We start from the raw sequence: 20183 nt of genomic DNA on the forward strand, positions 1-20183 counted from the left end.
AGTCTGTCTGACATGTTGCTGTCAGTCTGTCTGACATGTTGCTGTCAGTCTGTCTGACATGTTGCTGTCAGTCTGTCTGTCTGACACGTTGCTGTCAGTCTGTCTGACATGTTGCTGTCAGTCTGTCTGACATGTTGCTGTCAGTCTGTCTGTCTGACACGTTGCTGTCAGTCTGTCTGACATGTTGCTGTCAGTCTGTCTGACATGTTGCTGTCAGTCTGTCTGACATGTTGCTGTCAATCTGTCTGACATGTTGCTGTCTGTCTGACACGTTGCTGTCAGTCTGTCTGTCTGACACGTTGCTGTCAGTCTGTCTGACATGTTGCTGTCAGTCTGTCTGACATGTTGCTGTCAATCTGTCTGACATGTCTGTCTGTCTGTCAGTCTGTCTGACATGTTGCTGTCTGTCTGTCTGACATGTTGCTGTCTGTCTGTCTGACATGTTGCTGTCAGTCTGTCTGTCTGACATGTTGCTGTCAGTCTGTCTGACATGTTGCTGTCAGTCTGTCTGTCTGACATGTTGCTGTCAGTCTGTCTGTCTGACATGTTGCTGTCAGTCTGTCTGTCTGACACGTTGCTGTCAGTCTGTCTGTCTGACATGTTGCTGTCTGTCTGTCTGTCTGTCTGACATGTTGCTGTCAGTCTGTCTGACATGTTGCTGTCTGTCTGTCTGACATGTTGTTGTCAGTCTGTCTGTCTGACATGTTGCTGTCAGTCTGTCTGTCTGACATGTTGCTGTCAGTCTGTCTGTCTGACATGTTGCTGTCAGTCTGTCTGTCTGACATGTTGCTGTCAGTCTGTCTGACATGTTGCTGTCAGTCTGTCTGTCTGACACGTTGCTGTCAGTCTGTCTGACATGTTGCTGTCAGTCTGTCTGACATGTTGCTGTCTGTCTGTCTGACATGTTGCTGTCAGTCTGTGACTGTTGCTGTCAGTCTGTCTGTCTGACACGTTGCTGTCTGTCAGTCTGTCTGACATGTTGCTGTCAGTCTGTCTGACATGTTGCTGTCAGTCTGTCTGACATGTTGCTGTCAGTCTGTCTGACATGTTGCTGTCAGTCTGTCTGACATGTTGCTGTCAGTCTGTCTGTCTGACATGTTGCTGTCAGTCTGTGACATGTTGCTGTCAGTCTGTCTGACATGTTGCTGTCAGTCTGTCTGACATGTTGCTGTCAGTCTGTCTGTCTGACACGTTGCTGTCAGTCTGTCTGTCTGTCTGACATGTTGCTGTCAGTCTGTCTGTCTGACACGTTGCTGTCTGTCAGTCTGTCTGACACGTTGCTGTCAGTCTGTCTGACATGTTGCTGTCAGTCTGTCTGACATGTTGCTGTCAGTCTGTCTGACATGTTGCTGTCAGTCTGTCTGACATGTTGCTGTCAGTCTGTCTGACATGTTGCTGTCAGTCTGTCTGACATGTTGCTGTCAGTCTGTCTGTCTGACACGTTGCTGTCAGTCTGTCTGACATGTTGCTGTCAGTCTGTGACATGTTGCTGTCAGTCTGTCTGACATGTTGCTGTCAGTCTGTCTGACATGTTGCTGTCAGTCTGTCTGACATGTTGCTGTCAGTCTGTCTGACATGTTGCTGTCAGTCTGTCTGACATGTTGCTGTCAGTCTGTCTGACATGTTGCTGTCAGTCTGTCTGACATGTTGTTGTCTGTCTGTCTGTCTGACACGTTGCTGTCAGTCTGTCTGACATGTTGCTGTCAGTCAGTCTGTCTGACATGTTGCTGTCAGTCTGTCTGACATGTTGCTGTCAGTCTGTCTGACATGTTGCTGTCAGTCTGTCTGTCTGACATGTTGCTGTCAGTCTGTCTGTCTGACATGTTGCTGTCAGTCTGTCTGTCTGACACGTTGCTGTCAGTCTGTCTGACATGTTGCTGTCAGTCTGTCTGTCTGACATGTTGCTGTCAGTCTGTCTGTCTGACACGTTGCTGTCAGTCTGTCTGACATGTTGCTGTCAGTCTGTCTGTCTGACATGTTGCTGTCAGTCTGTCTGACATGTTGCTGTCAGTCTGTCTGACATGTTGCTGTCAGTCTGTCTGACATGTTGTTGTCAGTCTGTCTGTCTGACATGTTGTTGTCAGTCAGTCTGTCTGACATGTTGCTGTCAGTCTGTCTGTCTGACATGTTGCTGTCAGTCTGTCTGACACGTTGTTGTCAGTCTGTCTGTCTGACATGTTGCTGTCAGTCTGTCTGACATGTTGCTGTCAGTCTGTCTGTCTGACATGTTGCTGTCAGTCTGTCTGACATGTTGCTGTCAGTCTGTCTGACATGTTGCTGTCAGTCAGTCTGTCTGACATGTTGCTGTCAGTCTGTCTGACATGTTGCTGTCAGTCTGTCTGACATGTTGCTGTCAGTCTGTCTGACATGTTGCTGTCAGTCTGTCTGTCTGACACGTTGCTGTCAGTCTGTCTGACATGTTGTTGTCAGTCTGTCTGTCTGACACGTTGCTGTCAGTCTGTCTGACATGTTGCTGTCAGTCTGTCTGTCTGACATGTTGTTGTCAGTCTGTCTGTCTGACATGTTGCTGTCAGTCTGTCTGACATGTTGCTGTCAGTCTGTCTGACATGTTGCTGTCTGTCTGTCTGACATGTTGCTGTCAGTCTGTCTGACATGTTGTTGTCAGTCTGTCTGACATGTTGCTGTCTGTCTGTCTGACATGTTGCTGTCAGTCTGTCTGACATGTTGTTGTCAGTCTGTCTGACATGTTGTTGCTGTCAGTCTGTCTGACATGTTGCTGTCAGTCTGTCTGACATGTTGCTGTCAGTCTGTCTGACATGTTGCTGTCAGTCTGTCTGACATGTTGCTGTCAGTCTGTCTGACATGTTGTTGTCTGTCTGTCTGTCTGACACGTTGCTGTCAGTCTGTCTGACATGTTGCTGTCAGTCTGTCTGACATGTTGCTGTCAGTCTGTCTGTCTGACATGTTGCTGTCAGTCTGTCTGACATGTTCTGTCAGTCTGTCTGACATGTTGCTGTCAGTCTGTCTGTCTGACATGTTGCTGTCAGTCTGTCTGACATGTTGTTGTCTGTCTGTCTGTCTGACACGTTGCTGTCAGTCTGTCTGACATGTTGCTGTCAGTCTGTCTGACATGTTGTTGTCAGTCTGTCTGTCTGACACGTTGCTGTCAGTCTGTCTGACATGTTGCTGTCAGTCTGTCTGACATGTTGCTGTCAGTCTGTCTGACATGTTGCTGTCAGTCTGTCTGACATGTTGCTGTCAGTCTGTCTGACATGTTGCTGTCTGTCAGTCTGTCTGTCTGACATGTTGCTGTCAGTCTGTCTGACATGTTGCTGTCAGTCTGTCTGACATGTTGCTGTCAGTCTGTCTGACACATGTTGCTGTCAGTCTGTTGCTGTCAGTCTGTCTGACATGTTGCTGTCTGTCTGTCTGACATGTTGCTGTCAGTCTGTCTGACATGTTGCTGTCAGTCTGTCTGACATGTTGCTGTCAGTCAGTCTGTCTGACATGTTGCTGTCAGTCTGTCTGTCTGACATGTTGCTGTCAGTCTGTCTGTCTGACATGTTGCTGTCAGTCTGTCTGTCTGACATGTTGCTGTCAGTCTGTCTGACATGTTGCTGTCAGTCTGTCTGACATGTTGTTGTCAGTCTGTCTGTCTGACATGTTGCTGTCAGTCTGTCTGACATGTTGCTGTCAGTCTGTCTGTCTGACATGTTGCTGTCAGTCTGTCTGACACGTTGCTGTCAGTCTGTCTGTCTGACATGTTGCTGTCAGTCTGTCTGACATGTTGCTGTCAGTCTGTCTGACATGTTGCTGTCAGTCTGTCTGACATGTTGCTGTCAGTCTGTCTGACATGTTGCTGTCAGTCTGTCTGACATGTTGCTGTCTGTCTGTCTGACATGTTGCTGTCAGTCTGTCTGTCTGACATGTTGCTGTCAGTCTGTCTGACATGTTGTTGTCAGTCTGTCAGTCTGTCTGTCTGACATGTTGCTGTCAGTCTGTCTGACATGTTGCTGTCAGTCTGTCTGTCATGTTGCTGTCAGTCTGTCTGTCTGACATGTTGCTGTCAGTCTGTCTGACATGTTGCTGTCAGTCTGTCTGACATGTTGCTGTCAGTCTGTCTGTCTGACATGTTGCTGTCAGTCTGTCTGACATGTTGCTGTCAGTCTGTCTGTCTGACATGTTGTTGTCAGTCTGTCTGTCTGACACGTTGCTGTCAGTCTGTCTGACATGTTGCTGTAAGTCTGTCTGTCTGACATGTTGCTGTCAGTCTGTCTGACATGTTGCTGTCAGTCTGTCTGACATGTTGTTGTCAGTCTGTCTGACACGTTGCTGTCAGTCTGTCTGTCTGACACGTTGCTGTCAGTCTGTCTGACACGTTGCTGTCAGTCTGTCTGTCTGACAGTTCTGTCAGTCTGTCTGTCTGACACGTTGCTGTCAGTCTGTCTGTCTGACACGTTGCTGTCAGTCTGTCTGACATGTTGCTGTCAGTCTGTCTGTCTGACATGTTGCTGTCAGTCTGTCTGACATGTTGCTGTCAGTCTGTCTGACATGTTGCTGTCAGTCTGTCTGTCTGACATGTTGCTGTCAGTCTGTCTGACATGTTGCTGTCAGTCTGTCTGTCTGACATGTTGCTGTCTGTCTGTCTCATGTTGCTGTCAGTCTGTCTGTCTGACATGTTGCTGTCAGTCTGTCTGTCTGACATGTTGCTGTCAGTCTGTCTGTCTGACATGTTGCTGTCAGTCTGTCTGTCTGACATGTTGCTGTCAGTCTGTCTGACATGTTGCTGTCAGTCTGTCTGACATGTTGCTGTCAGTCTGTCTGTCTGACATGTTGCTGTCAGTCTGTCTGACATGTTGCTGTCAGTCTGTCTGACATGTTGTTGTCAGTCTGTCTGTCTGACATGTTGCTGTCAGTCTGTCTGACATGTTGCTGTCAGTCTGTCTGTCTGACATGTTGCTGTCAGTCTGTCTGACATGTTGCTGTCAGTCTGTCTGTCTGACACGTTGCTGTCTGTCTGTCTGACATGTTGCTGTCAGTCTGTGACATGTTCTGTCAGTCTGTCTGTCTGACATGTTGCTGTCAGTCTGTCTGACATGTTGTTGTCAGTCTGTCTGTCTGACACGTTGCTGTCAGTCTGTCTGTCTGACACGTTGCTGTCAGTCTGTCTGTCTGACATGTTGCTGTCAGTCTGTCTGACATGTTGCTGTCTGTCTGTCTGACATGTTGCTGTCAGTCTGTCTGACATGTTGCTGTCAGTCTGTCTGACATGTTGTTGTCAGTCTGTCTGTCTGACACGTTGCTGTCAGTCTGTCTGACATGTTGTTGTCTGTCTGTCTGTCTGACATGTTGCTGTCAGTCTGTCTGACATGTTGCTGTCAGTCTGTCTGACATGTTGCTGTCAGTCTGTCTGACATGTTGCTGTCAGTCTGTCTGACATGTTGCTGTCAGTCTGTCTGACATGTTGCTGTCAGTCTGTCTGTCTGTCATGTTGCTGTCAGTCTGTCATGTTGCTGTCAGTCTGTCTGACATGTTGTTGTCGGTCTGTCTGTCTGACATGTTGCTGTCAGTCTGTCTGACATGTTGCTGTCAGTCTGTCTGACATATTGTTGTCAGTCTGTCTGTCTGTCATGTTGCTGTCAGTCTGTCTGACATGTTGTTGTCAGTCTGTCTGACATGTTGCTGTCAGTCTGTCTGTCTGACATGTTGCTGTCAGTCTGTCTGACATGTTGCTGTCAGTCTGTCTGACATGTTGCTGTCAGTCTGTCTGACATGTTGTTGTCAGTCTGTCTGTCTGACACGTTGCTGTCAGTCTGTCTGACATGTTGCTGTCAGTCTGTCTGACATGTTGTTGTCAGTCTGTCTGTCTGACACGTTGCTGTCAGTCTGTCTGACATGTTGCTGTCAGTCTGTCTGACATGTTGTTGTCAGTCTGTCTGTCTGACATGTTGTTGTCTGTCATGTCTGTCTGTCTGACATGTTGCTGTCAGTCTGTCTGACATGTTGCTGTCAGTCTGTCTGACATGTTGTTGTCAGTCTGTCTGACATGTTGCTGTCAGTCTGTCTGACATGTTGCTGTCAGTCTGTCTGACATGTTGCTGTCAGTCTGTCTGTCTGACATGTTGCTGTCAGTCTGTCTGACATGTTGCTGTCTGTCTGTCTGACATGTTGTTGTGTCTGTCTGACATGTCTGTCAGTCTGTCTGACATGTTGCTGTCAGTCTGTCTGACATGTTGCTGTCAGTCTGTCTGTCTGACATGTTGCTGTCAGTCTGTCTGACATGTTGCTGTCAGTCTGTCTGACACGTTGCTGTCAGTCTGTCTGTCTGACATGTTGCTGTCAGTCTGTCTGACATGTTGCTGTCAGTCTGTCTGACACGTTGCTGTCAGTCTGTCTGACATGTTGCTGTCAGTCTGTCTGTCATGTTGCTGTCTGTCTGTGACACGTTGCTGTCAGTCTGTCTGTCTGACACGTTGCTGTCAGTCTGTCTGACATGTTGTTGTCAGTCTGTCTGTCTGACATGTTGCTGTCAGTCTGTCTGTCTGACATGTTGCTGTCAGTCTGTCATGTTGCTGTCAGTCTGTCTGTCATGTTGCTGTCAGTCTGTCTGTCTGTCTGTCTGTCTGACATGTTGCTGTCAGTCTGTCTGTCTGACATGTTGCTGTCAGTCTGTCTGACATGTTGCTGTCAGTCTGTCTGACATGTTGCTGTCAGTCTGTCTGACATGTTCTGTCAGTCTGTCTGTCATGTTGCTGTCAGTCTGTCTGACATGTTGCTGTCAGTCTGTCTGACATGTTGCTGTCAGTCTGTCTGACATGTTGCTGTCAGTCTGTCTGACATGTTGCTGTCTGTCTGTCTGACATGTTGCTGTCAGTCTGTCTGTCTGACATGTTGCTGTCAGTCTGTCTGTCTGACACGTTGTCTGTCTGTCTGTCTGACATGTTGCTGTCAGTCTGTCTGACATGTTGCTGTCAGTCTGTCTGACATGTTGCTGTCAGTCTGTCTGACATGTTGTGTGTCAGTCTGTCTGACACGTTGCTCAGTCTGTCTGTCTGACATGTTGCTGTCAGTCTGTCTGACACATGTTGCTGTCAGTCTGTCTGTCTGACATGTTGCTGTCAGTCTGTCTGTCTGACATGTTGCATGTTGCTGTCAGTCTGTCTGACATGTTGCTGTCAGTCTGTCTGACATGTTGCTGTCAGTCTGTCTGACATGTTGCTGTCAGTCTGTCTGACATGTTGCTGTCAGTCTGTCTGTTCTGTCATGTTGTCTGACATGTTGCTGTCAGTCGTCTGACATGTCTGTCAGTCTGACATGTTGCTGTCTGTCTGTCTGACATGTTGCTGTCAGTCTGTCTGACATGTTGCTGTCAGTCTGTCTGTCTGTTCTGTCAGTCATGTTGCTGTCAGTCTGTCTGACATGTTGCTGTCAGTCTGTCTGTCTGACATGTTGCTGTCAGTCTGTCAGTCTGTCTGACACGTTGCTGTCTGTCTGTCTGACATGTTGCTGTCAGTCTGTCTGTCTGACATGTTGCTGTCAGTCTGTCTGTCTGACATGTTGCTGTCAGTCTGTCTGACATGTTGCTGTCAGTCTGTCTGACATGTTGCTGTCAGTCTGTCTGACATGTTGCTGTCAGTCTGTCTGACATGTTGCTGTCAGTCTGTCTGACATGTTGCTGTCAGTCTGTCTGACATGTTGCTGTCAGTCTGTCTGTCTGACATGTTGCTGTCAGTCTGTCTGTCTGACATGTTGCTGCTGTCAGTCTGTCTGACATGTTGCTGTCAGTCTGTCTGTCTGACATGTTGCTGTCAGTCTGTCTGACATGTTGCTGTCAGTCTGTCTGTGACATGTTGCTGTCAGTCTGTCTGACATGTTGCTGTCAGTCTGTCTGACATGTTGCTGTCAGTCTGTCTGTTCTGACATGTCTGTCAGTCTGTCTGACATGTTGCTGTCAGTCTGTCTGACATGTTGCTGTCAGTCTGTCTGACTGTCTGTCTGTCTGACATGTTGCTGTCAGTCTGTCTGACATGTTGCTGTCAGTCTGTCTGACATGTTGCTGTCAGTCTGTCTGTCTGACATGTTGCTGTCAGTCTGTCTGTCTGACATGTTGCTGTCAGTCTGTCTGTCTGACATGTTGCTGTCAGTCTGTCTCTGACATGTTCTGTCAGTCTGTCTGACATGTTGCTGTCTGTCTGTCTGACATGTTGCTGTCAGTCTGTCTGACATGTTGCTGTCAGTCTGTCTGACATGTTGCTGTCAGTCTGTCTGACATGTTGCTGTCAGTCTGTCTGTCTGACACGTTGCTGTCAGTCTGTCTGTCTGACATGTTGCTGTCAGTCTGTCTGTCTGACATGTTGCTGTCAGTCTGTCTGTCTGACATGTTGCTGTCAGTCTGTCTGTCTGACATGTTGCTGTCAGTCTGTCTGTCTGACACGTTGCTGTCAGTCTGTCTGACATGTTGCTGTCAGTCTGTCTGTCTGACATGTTGTCTGTCAGTCAGTCTGTCTGACATGTTGCTGTCAGTCTGTCTGTTGCTGTCAGTCTGTTGACTGTTGCTGTCTGTCTGTCTGACATGTTGCTGTCAGTCTGTCTCTGACATGTTGCTGTCAGTCTGTCTGTCTGTTGTTGTCTGTCTGTCTGACATGTTGCTGTCAGTCTGTCTGACATGTTGTTGTCAGTCTGTCTGTCTGACATGTTGCTGTCAGTCTGTCTGACATGTTGCTGTCAGTCTGTCTGACATGTTGCTGTCAGTCTGTCTGACACGTTGCTGTCAGTCTGTCTGACATGTTGCTGTCAGTCTGTCTGACATGTTGCTGTCTGTCTGTCTGACATGTTGCTGTCAGTCTGTCTGACATGTTGCTGTCAGTCTGTCTGTCTGACATGTTGCTGTCAGTCTGTCTGACATGTTGCTGTCAGTCTGTCTGACATGTTGCTGTCAGTCTGTCTGTCTGTCTGTCATGTTGCTGTCAGTCTGTCTGTCTGACATGTTGCTGTCAGTCTGTCTGACATGTTGCTGTCAGTCTGTCTGACATGTTGCTGTCAGTCTGTCTGACACGTTGCTGTCAGTCTGTCTGACATGTTGCTGTCAGTCTGTCTGTCTGTTCTGTCTGTCTGTCTGTTGTTGCTGTCAGTCTGTCTGACACGTTGCTGTCAGTCTGTCTGTCTGACACGTTGCTGTCAGTCTGTCTGACATGTTGCTGTCAGTCTGTCTGACATGTTGCTGTCAGTCTGTCTGACATGTTGCTGTCAGTCTGTCTGTCTGACGTTGCTGTTGTCTGTCTGACATGTTGCTGTCAGTCTGTCTGTCTGACATGTTGCTGTCAGTCTGTCTGACATGTTTGCTGTCAGTCTGTCTGACATGTTGCTGTCAGTCTGTCTGTCTGTTGTTGCTGTCAGTCTGTCTGACATGTTGCTGTCAGTCTGTCTGTCTGACATGTTGCTGTCAGTCTGTCTGACATGTTGCTTCAGTCAGTCTGTCTGTCTGACATGTTGCTGTCAGTCTGTCTGACATGTTGCTGTCAGTCTGTCTGTCTGACATGTTGCTGTCAGTCTGTCTGTCTGACATGTTGCTGTTGTCTGTCTGACATGTTGCTGTCTGTCTGTCTGACATGTTGCTGTCAGTCTGTCTGTCTGACATGTTGCTGTCAGTCTGTCTGACATGTTGCTGTCAGTCTGTCTGACATGTTGCTGTCAGTCTGTCTGACATGTTGCTGTCAGTCTGTCTGACATGTTGCTGTCAGTCTGTCTGACATGTTGCTGTTGTCTGTCATGTCTGTCTGTCTGACATGTTGCTGTCAGTCTGTCTGTCTGACATGTTGCTGTCAGTCTGTCTGACATGTTGCTGTCAGTCTGTCTGACATGTTGCTGTCAGTCTGTCTGACATGTTGCTGTCAGTCTGTCTGACATGTTGCTGTCAGTCTGTCTGACATGTTGCTGTCAGTCTGTCTGTCTGACACGTTGCTGTCAGTCTGTCTGACATGTTGCTGTCAGTCTGTCTGACATGTTGCTGTCAGTCTGTCTGACATGTTGCTGTCAGTCTGTCTGACATGTTGCTGTCAGTCTGTCTGTCTGACATGTTGCTGTCAGTCTGTCTGACATGTTGCTGTCAGTCTGTCTGTCTGACATGTTGCTGTCAGTCTGTCTGTCTGACATGTTGCTGTCAGTCTGTCTGACATGTTGCTGTCAGTCTGTCTGTCTGACATGTTGCTGTCAGTCTGTCTGACACGTTGCTGTCAGTCTGTCTGACACGTTGCTGTCAGTCTGTCATGTTCTGTCAGTCTGTTGCATGTTGCTGTCAGTCTGTCTGACATGTTGCTGTCAGTCTGTCTGACATGTTGTTGTCAGTCTGTCTGTCTGACATGTTGCTGTCAGTCTGTCTGACATGTTGCTGTCAGTCTGTCTGTCTGACATGTTGCTGTCAGTCTGTCTGACATGTTGCTGTCAGTCTGTCTGTCTGACATGTTGCTGTCAGTCTGTCTGTCTGACATGTTGCTGTCAGTCTGTCTGTCTGACATGTTGCTGTCAGTCTGTCTGTCTGACACGTTGCTGTCAGTCTGTCTGACATGTTGCTGTCAGTCTGTCTGACATGTTGCTGTCAGTCTGTCTGTCTGACATGTTGTTATCAGTCTGTCTGACACGTTGTTTGTCATGTTCTGTCTGTCTGACATGTTGTTGTCAGTCTGTCTGTCTGACATGTTGCTGTCAGTCTGTCTGACATGTTGCTGTCAGTCTGTCTGACATGTTGCTGTCAGTCTGTTCTGACATGTCTGTCTGTCATGTCTGTCTGTCTGTCTGACATGTTGCTGTCAGTCTGTCTGACATGTTGCTGTCAGTCTGTCTGACATGTTGCTGTCAGTCTGTCTGACATGTTGCTGTCAGTCTGTCTGTCTGACACGTTGCTGTCAGTCTGTCTGTCTGACATGTTGTTGTCAGTCTGTCTGTCTGACACGTTGCTGTCAGTCTGTCTGACATGTTGCTGTCAGTCTGTCTGTCTGACATGTTGCTGTCAGTCTGTCTGACATGTTGCTGTCAGTCTGTCTGACATGTTGCTGTCAGTCTGTCTGACATGTTGCTGTCTGTCTGTCTGACACGTTGCTGTCAGTCTGTCTGACATGTTGTTGTCTGTCTGTCTGTCTGACATGTTGCTGTCAGTCTGTCTGACATGTTGCTGTCAGTCTGTCTGACATATTGTTGTCAGTCTGTCTGTCTGTCATGTTGCTGTCAGTCTGTCTGACATGTTGTTGTCAGTCTGTCTGACACGTTGCTGTCAGTCTGTCTGACATGTTGCTGTCAGTCTGTCTGACATGTTGCTGTCAGTCTGTCTGACATGTTGCTGTCAGTCTGTTGCTGTCAGTCTGTCTGACATGTTGCTGTCAGTCTGTCTGACATGTTGCTGTCAGTCTGTCTGACATGTTGCTGTCAGTCTGTCTGTCTGACATGTTGCTGTCAGTCTGTCTGACACGTTGCTGTCAGTCTGTCTGACACGTTGCTGTCAGTCTGTCTGACATGTTGCTGTCAGTCTGTCTGTCTGACATGTTGCTGTCAGTCTGTCTGTCTGACACGTTGCTGTCAGTCTGTCTGTCTGACACGTTGCTGTCAGTCTGTCTGTCTGACACGTTGCTGTCAGTCTGTCTGTCTGACATGTTGCTGTCAGTCTGTCTGTCTGACATGTTGCTGTCAGTCTGTCTGTCTGACATGTGCTGCTGTCAGTCTGTCTGACACGTTGCTGTCAGTCTGTCTGTCTGACATGTTGCTGTCAGTCTGTGTCTGTCTGACACGTTGTCATCTGTCTGTCTGACACGTTGTGTCAGTCTGTCTGTCTGACACGTTGCTGTCAGTCTGTCTGACACGTTTGTGTCAGTCTGTCTGACATGTTGCTGTCAGTCTGTCTGACATGTTGCTGTCAGTCTGTCTGACACGTTGTTGTCAGTCTGTCTGTCTGACATGTTGCTGTTGTCTGTCTGACATGTTGCTGTCTGTGTCTGACATGTTGCTGTCAGTCTGTCTGACATGTTGCTGTCAGTCTGTCTGACATGTTGCTGTCAGTCTGTCTGACATGTTGCTGTCAGTCTGTCTGTCTGACATGTTGCTGTCAGTCTGTCTGATTGTTGTCAGTCTGTTGCTGTCAGTCTGTCTGTCTGACATGTTGCTGTCAGTCTGTCTGACATGTTGCTGTCAGTCTGACATGTTGTTGTCAGTCTGTCTGACATGTTGTTGTCAGTCTGTCTGACATGTTGTCTGTCTCACGTTGCTGTCTGTCTGTCTGACATGTTGCTGTCAGTCTGTCTGACATGTTGCTGTCAGTCTGTCTGACATGTTGCTGTCAGTCTCTGACATGTTGCTGTCAGTCTGTCTGACATGTTGCTGTCAGTCTGTCTGACATGTTGCTGTCTGTCTGTCTGACATGTTGTTGCTGTCAGTCTGTCTGACATGTTGCTGTCAGTCTGTCTGACATGTTGCTGTCAGTCTGTCTGTCTGACACGTTGCTGTCAGTCTGTCTGACATGTTGCTGTCTGTCTGTCTGACATGTTGCTGTCAGTCTGTCTGTCTGACACGTTGCTGTCAGTCTGTCTGACATGTTGCTGTCAGTCTGTCTGACTGTCAGTCTGTCTGACATGTTGCTGTCAGTCTGTCTGACATGTTGCTGTCTGTCTGTCTGACATGTTGCTGTCAGTCTGTCTGACATGTTGTTGTCAGTCTGTCTGTCATGTTGCTGCCAGTCTGTCTGACATGTTGCTGTCAGTCTGTCTGTCTGACACATTGCTGTCAGTCTGTCTGTCTGACACGTTGCTGTCAGTCTGTCTGTCTGACACGTTGCTGTCAGTCTGTCTGTCTGACACGTTGCTGTCAGTCTGTCTGACATGTTGCTGTCAGTCTGTCTGACATGTTGCTGTCAATCTGTCTGACATGTTGCTGTCTGTCTGACACGTTGCTGTCAGTCTGTCTGTCTGACACGTTGCTGTCAGTCTGTCTGACATGTTGCTGTCAGTCTGTCTGTCTGACACGTTGCTGTCAGTCTGTCTGTCTGACATGTTGCTGTCAGTCTGTCTGTCTGACATGTTGCTGTCAGTCAGTCTGTCTGACACGTTGCTGTCAGTCTGTCTGACATGTTGCTGTCAGTCTGTCTGACATGTTGCTGTCAGTCTGTCTGACATGTTGCTGTCAGTCTGTCTGACACGTTGCTGTCAGTCTGTCTGACACGTTGCTGTCAGTCTGTCTGTCTGACACGTTGCTGTCAGTCTGTCTGACACGTTGCTGTCAGTCAGTCTGTCTGACACGTTGCTGTCAGTCTGTCTGACACGTTGCTGTCAGTCAGTCTGTCTGACACGTTGCTATCAGTCTGTCTGTCTGACACGTTGCTGTCAGTCTGTCTGTCTGACACGTTGCTGTCAGTCTGTCTGTCTGACACGTTGCTGTCAGTCTGTCTGTCTGACATGTTGTTGTTGTCTGTCTGTCTGACATGTTCCTGTCAGTCTGTCTGTCTGACACGTTGCTGTCTGTCAGTCTGTCTGACACGTTGCTGTCAGTGTCTGTCTGACATGTTGTTGTCAGTCTGTCTGTCTGACATGTTGCTGTCATTCTGTCTGACACGTTGTTATCTGTCTGTCTGACACGTTGCTGTCAGTCTGTCTGACACGTTGCTGTCAGTCTGTCTGACATGTTGCTGTCAGTCTGTCTGACATGTTGCTGTCAGTCTGTCTGACATGTTGCTGTCAGTCTTTCTGACACGTTGTTGTCTGTCAGTCTTTCTGACATGTTGCTGTCTGTCTGTCTCACATGTTGCTGTCAGTCTGTCTGACATGTTGCTGTCAGTCTGTCTGACATGTTGCTGTCAGTCTGTCTGACATGTTGTTGTCAGTCTGTCTGTCATGTTGCTGTCAGTCTGTCTGTCTGTCATGTTGCTGTCAGTCTGTCTGACATATTGTTGTCAGTCTGTCTGTCTGTCATGTTACTGTCAGTCTGTCTGACATGTTGTTGTCAGTCTGTCTGACATGTTGCTGTCAGTCTGTCTGACATGTTGTTGTCAGTCTGTCTGACATGTTGTTGTCAGTCTGTCTGACATGTTGCTGTCTGTCTGTCTGACACGTTGCTGTCAGTCTGTCTGACATGTTGTTGTCTGTCTGTCTGTCTGACATGTTGCTGTCAGTCTGTCTGACATGTTGCTGTCAGTCTGTCTGACATGTTGCTGTCAGTCTGTCTGTCTGACACGTTGCTGTCAGTCTGTCTGACATGTTGCTGTCAGTCTGTCTGACATGTTTGTCTGTCTGTCTGTCTGACACGTTGTTCAGTCTGTCAGTCTGTCTGTCTGACACGTTGCTGTCAGTCTGTCTGACATGTTGCTGTCAGTCTGTCTGACATGTTGTTGTCAGTCTGTCTGTCATGTTGCTGTCAGTCTGTCTGACATGTTGCTGTCTGTCTGTCTGACATGTTGCTGTCAGTCTGTCTGACATGTTGTCGTCAGTCTGTCTGTCTGACACATTGCTGTCAGTCTGTCTGTCTGACACGTTGCTGTCAGTCTGTCTGTCTGACACATTGCTGTCAGTCTGTCTGTCTGACACGTTGCTGTCAGTCTGTCTGTCTGACACGTTGCTGTCAGTCTGTCTGTCTGACACGTTGCTGTCAGTCTGTCTGACATGTTGCTGTCAGTCTGTCTGACATGTTGCTGTCAATCTGTCTGACATGTTGCTGTCTGTCTGACACGTTGCTGTCAGTCTGTCTGTCTGACACGTTGCTGTCAGTCTGTCTGACATGTTGCTGTCAGTCTGTCTGTCTGACACGTTGCTGTCAGTCTGTCTGTCTGACATGTTGCTGTCAGTCTGTCTGACATGTTGCTGTCAGTCTGTCTGTCTGACACGTTGCTGTCAGTCTGTCTGACATGTTGCTGTCAGTCTGTCTGTCTGACATGTTGCTGTCAGTCTGTCTGTCTGACATGTTGCTGTCAGTTTGTCTGTCTGACACGTTGCTGTCACTCTGTCTGTCTGACACGTTGCTGTCAGTCTGTCTGACATGTTGCTGTCAGTCTGTCTGTCTGACATGTTGTTATCAGTCTGTCTGACACGTTGCAGTCAGTCTGTCTGTCTGACACATTGTTGTCAGTCTGTCTGTCTGACACGTTGCTGTCAGTCTGTCTGACATGTTGCTGTAAGTCTGTCTGTCTGACATGTTGCTGTCAGTCTGTCTGACATGTTGCTGTCAGTCTGTCTGACATGTTGTTGTCAGTCTGTCTGACACGTTGCTGTCAGTCTGTCTGTCTGACACGTTGCTGTCAGTCTGTCTGACACGTTGCTGTCAGTCTGTCTGTCTGACACGTTGCTGTCTGTCTGTCTGACACGTTGTTGTCAGTCTGTCTGTCTGACACGTTGCTGTCAGTCTGTCTGACATGTTGCTGTCAGTCTGTCTGTCTGACATGTTGCTGTCAGTCTGTCTGACATGTTGCTGTCAGTCTGTCTGACATGTTGCTGTCAGTCTGTTGCTGTGCTGTCAGTCTGTCTGACATGTTGCTGTCAGTCTGTCTGACATGTTGTTGTCAGTCTGTCTGTCTGACATGTTGCTGTCAGTCTGTCTGACATGTTGCTGTCTGTCTGTCTGTCTGACACGTTGCTGTCAGTCTGTCTGTCTGACATGTTGCTGTCAGTCTGTCTGTCTGACATGTTGTTGTCAGTCTGTCTGACATGTTGCTGTCAGTCTGTCTGACATGTTGCTGTCTGTCAGTCTGTCTGTCTGACATGTTGCTGTCAGTCTGTCTGACATGTTGCTGTCAGTCTGTCTGACATGTTGTTGTCAGTCTGTCTGTCTGACACGTTGCTGTCAGTCTGTCTGTCTGACATGTTGCTGTCAGTCTGTCTGACATGTTGCTGTCAGTCTGTCTGACATGTTGCTGTCAGTCTGTCTGACATGTTGCTGTCAGTCTGTCTGACATGTTGCTGTCAGTCTGTCTGACATGTTGCTGTCTGTCTGTCTGACATGTTGCTGTCAGTCTGTCTGACATGTTGCTGTCAGTGACATGTTGCTGTCAGTCTGTTGACATGTTGCTGTCAGTCTGTCTGACATGTCTGCTGACATGTTGCTGTCAGTCTGTCTGACATGTTGCTGTCAGTCTGTCTGACATGTTGCTGTCAGTCTGTCTGTCAGTCTGTCTGTCTGACATGTTGTTGCTGTCAGTCTGTCTGTGACATGTTGCTGTCAGTCTGTCTGACATGTTGCTGTCAGTCTGTCTGACATGTTGCTGTCAGTCTGTCTGACATGTTGCTGTCAGTCTGTCTGACATGTTGCTGTCAGTCTGTCAGTCTGTCTGACATGTTGCTGTCTGTCTGTCTGACACGTTGCTGTCAGTCTGTCTGTCTGACATGTTGCTGTCAGTCTGTCTGACATGTTGCTGTCAGTCTGTCTGTCTGACATGTTGCTGTCAGTCTGTCTGACACGTTGCTGTCAGTCTGTCTGTCTGACATGTTGCTGTCAGTCTGTCTGTCTGACATGTTGCTGTCAGTCTGTCTGACATGTTGCTGTCAGTCTGTCTGTCTGACATGTTGCTGTCAGTCTGTCTGACATGTTGCTGTCAGTCTGTCTGACATGTTGTTGTCAGTCTGTCTGACATGTTGCTGTCAGTCTGTCTGTCTGACACGTTGCTGTCAGTCTGTCTGACACGTTGCTGTCAGTCTGTCTGACATGTTGCTGTCTGTCTGTCTGACATGTTGCTGTCAGTCTGTCTGTCTGACATGTTGCTGTCAGTCTGTCTGACATGTTGCTGTCAGTCTGTCTGTGACTGTTGCTGTCAGTCTGTTGCATGTTGCTGTCAGTCTGTCTGACATGTTGCTGTCAGTCTGTCTGACATGTTGCTGTCAGTCTGTCTGACATGTTGCTGTCAGTCTGTCTGACATGTTGTTGTCAGTCTGTCTGTCTGACATGTTGCTGTCAGTCTGTCTGACATGTTGCTGTCTGTCTGTCTGTCTGACACGTTGCTGTCAGTCTGTCTGTCTGACATGTTGCTGTCAGTCTGTCTGTCTGACATGTTGTTGTCTGTCTGTCTGTCTCAGACATGTTGCTGTCAGTCTGTCTGTCTGACATGTTGCTGTCAGTCTGTCTGACATGTTGCTGTCAGTCTGTCTGACATGTTGTTGTCAGTCTGTCTCTGACATGTTGCTGTCAGTCTGTCTGTCTGACATGTTGCTGTCAGTCTGTCTGTCTGACATGTTGCTGTCAGTCTGTCTGACATGTTGCTGTCAGTCTGTCTGTCTGACACGTTGCTGTCAGTCTGTCTGACATGTTGCTGTCTGTCTCTGACTGACACGTTGCTGTCTGTCTGTCTGACATGTTGCTGTCAGTCTGTCTGTCTGACATGTTGCTGTCAGTCTGTCTGACATGTTGCTGTCAGTCTGTCTGTCTGACATGTTGCTGTCAGTCTGTCTGTCTGACATGTTGCTGTCAGTCTGTCTGACATGTTGCTGTGTCTGTCTGACATGTTGCTGTCAGTCTGTCTGACATGTTGCTGTCAGTCTGTCTGTCTGACATGTTGCTGTCAGTCTGTCTGTCTGACATGTTGCTGTCAGTCTGTCTGTCTGACATGTTGCTGTCAGTCTGTCTGTCTGACATGTTGCTGTCAGTCTGTCTGACATGTTGCTGTCAGTCTGTCTGACATGTTGCTCAGTCTGTCTCATGTTGTGTCTGTCTGTCTGACATGTTGCTGTCAGTCTGTCTGACATGTTGCTGTCAGTCTGTCTGTCTGACATGTTGCTGTCAGTCTGTCTGTCTGACATGTTGCTGTCAGTCTGTCTGTCTGACATGTTGCTGTCAGTCTGTCTGTCTGACATGTTGCTGTCAGTCTGTCTGACATGTTGCTGTCAGTCTGTCTGACATGTTGCTGTCAGTCTGTCTCATGTGCTGTCTGTCAGTCTGTCTGTCTGACATGTTGCTGTCAGTCTGTCTGTCTGACACGTTGCTGTCAGTCTGTCTGACATGTTGCTGTCAGTCTGTCTGACATGTTGTCTGTCTGTCTGTCTGTCTGACATGTTGCTGTCAGTCTGTCTGACATGTTGCTGTCAGTCTGTCTGACATGTTGCTGTCAGTCTGTCTGTCTGACATGTTGCTGTCAGTCTGTCTGACATGTTGCTGTCTGTCTGTCTGACATGTTGCTGTCAGTCTGTCTGTCTGACATGTTGCTGTCAGTCTGTCTGACATGTTGCTGTCAGTCTGTCTGACATGTTGCTGTCAGTCTGTCTGTCTGACATGTTGCTGTCAGTCTGTCTGACATGTTGCTGTCTGTCTGTCTGACATGTTGCTGTCAGTCTGTCTGACATGTCAGTCTGTCTGACATGTTGCTGTCAGTCTGTCTGTCTGACATGTTGCTGTCAGTCTGTCTGACATGTTGCTGTCAGTCTGTCTGTCTGACATGTTGCTGTCAGTCTGTCTGACTGATTGTTCTGTCTGTCTGTCTGACACGTTGCTGTCAGTCTGTCTGTCTGACATGTTGCTGTCAGTCTGTCTGACATGTTGCTGTCAGTCTGTCTGTCTGACATGTTGCTGTCAGTCTGTCTGACATGTTGCTGTCAGTCTGTCTGTCTGACATGTTGCTGTCAGTCTGTCTGACATGTTGCTGTCAGTCTGTCTGACATGTTGCTCAGTCTGTCTGACATGTTGCTGTCAGTCTGTCTGTCTGACATGTTGCTGTCAGTCTGTCTGACATGTTGCTGTCAGTCTGTCTGACATGTTGTTGTCAGTCTGTCTGTCTGACATGTTGCTGTCAGTCTGTCTGACATGTTGCTGTCAGTCTGTCTGACATGTTGCTGTCAGTCTGTCTGACATGTTGTTGTCAGTCTGTCTGACATGTTGCTGTCAGTCTGTCTGTCTGACATGTTGCTGTCAGTCTGTCTGACATGTTGCTGTCAGTCTGTCTGACATGTTGTCTGTCTGTCTGTCTGTCATGTTGCTGTCAGTCTGTCTGACATGTTGCTGTCAGTCTGTCTGTCTGACACGTTGCTGTCAGTCTGTCTGACATGTTGCTGTCAGTCTGTCTGACATGTTGCTGTCAGTCTGTCTGACATGTTGCTGTCAGTCTGTCAGTCTGTCTGACATGTTGTTGTCAGTCTGTCTGTCTGACATGTTGCTGTCAGTCTGTCTGACATGTTGCTGTCTGTCTGTCTGACATGTTGTTGTCAGTCTGTCTGTCTGACACGTTGCTGTCAGTCTGTCTGACATGTTGCTGTCAGTCTGTCTGACATGTTGCTGTCAGTCTGTCTGTCATGTTGCTGTCAGTCTGTCTGTCATGTTGCTGTCTGTCTGTCTGACACGTTGCTGTCAGTCTGTCTGTCTGACACGTTGCTGTCAGTCTGTCTGTCAGTCTGTTGCTGTCATGTTGCTGTCAGTCTGTCTGACATGTTGCTGTCAGTCTGTCTGACATGTTGCTGTCTGTCTGTCTGACATGTTGCTGTCAGTCTGTCTGTCTGACATGTTGCTGTCAGTCTGTCTCTGTGCTGTCAGTCTGTCTGACATGTTGCTGTCAGTCTGTCTGTCTGACACGTTGCTGTCAGTCTGTCTGTCTGACGTTGTTGTCAGTCTGTTGACACGTTGCTGTCAGTCTGTCTGTCTGACACGTTGCTGTCAGTCTGTCTGACATGTTGCTGTCAGTCTGTCTGACATGTTGCTGTCAGTCTGTCTGACATGTTGCTGTCAGTCTGTCTGTCAGTCTGACATGTTGTTGCTGTCATGTTGTCTGTCTGTCTGACACGTTGCTGTCAGTCTGTCTGACATGTTGCTGTCAGTCTGTCTGTCTGACATGTTGCTGTCAGTCTGTCTGTCTGACATGTTGCTGTCAGTCTGTCTGTCTGACATGTTGCTGTCAGTCTGTCTGTCTGACATGTTGCTGTCAGTCTGTCTGACATGTTGCTGTCAGTCTGTCTGACACGTTGCTGTCAGTCTGTCTGTCTGACATGTTGTTGTCAGTCTGTCTGTCTGACACGTTGCTGTCAGTCTGTCTGACATGTTGCTGTCAGTCTGTCTGTCTGACATGTTGCTGTCAGTCTGTCTGACATGTTGCTGTCAGTCTGTCTGTCTGACATGTTGTTGTCAGTCTGTCTGTCTGACATGTTGCTGTCAGTCTGTCTGTCTGACACGTTGCTGTCAGTCTGTCTGTCTGACATGTTGCTGTCAGTCTGTCTGTCTGACATGTTGTTGTCAGTCTGTCTGACATGTTGCTGTCAGTCTGTCTGACATGTTGCTGTCAGTCTTTA

General features: G+C 48.1%; 1 protein-coding gene across 3 annotated transcripts in view; it reads right to left on the bottom strand.

The window, feature by feature from the left end:
• LOC135570213 (T-cell-specific surface glycoprotein CD28-like) overlaps positions 1-20183 on the bottom strand; it is a 104856-nt gene that overhangs the window by 59355 nt on the left and 25318 nt on the right. The gene's annotated exons all lie outside the window — the stretch shown is intronic.

Source organism: Oncorhynchus nerka, linkage group LG3 (assembly GCF_034236695.1).
Source record: "Oncorhynchus nerka isolate Pitt River linkage group LG3, Oner_Uvic_2.0, whole genome shotgun sequence".
NCBI classification, from domain to species: domain Eukaryota; kingdom Metazoa; phylum Chordata; class Actinopteri; order Salmoniformes; family Salmonidae; genus Oncorhynchus; species Oncorhynchus nerka.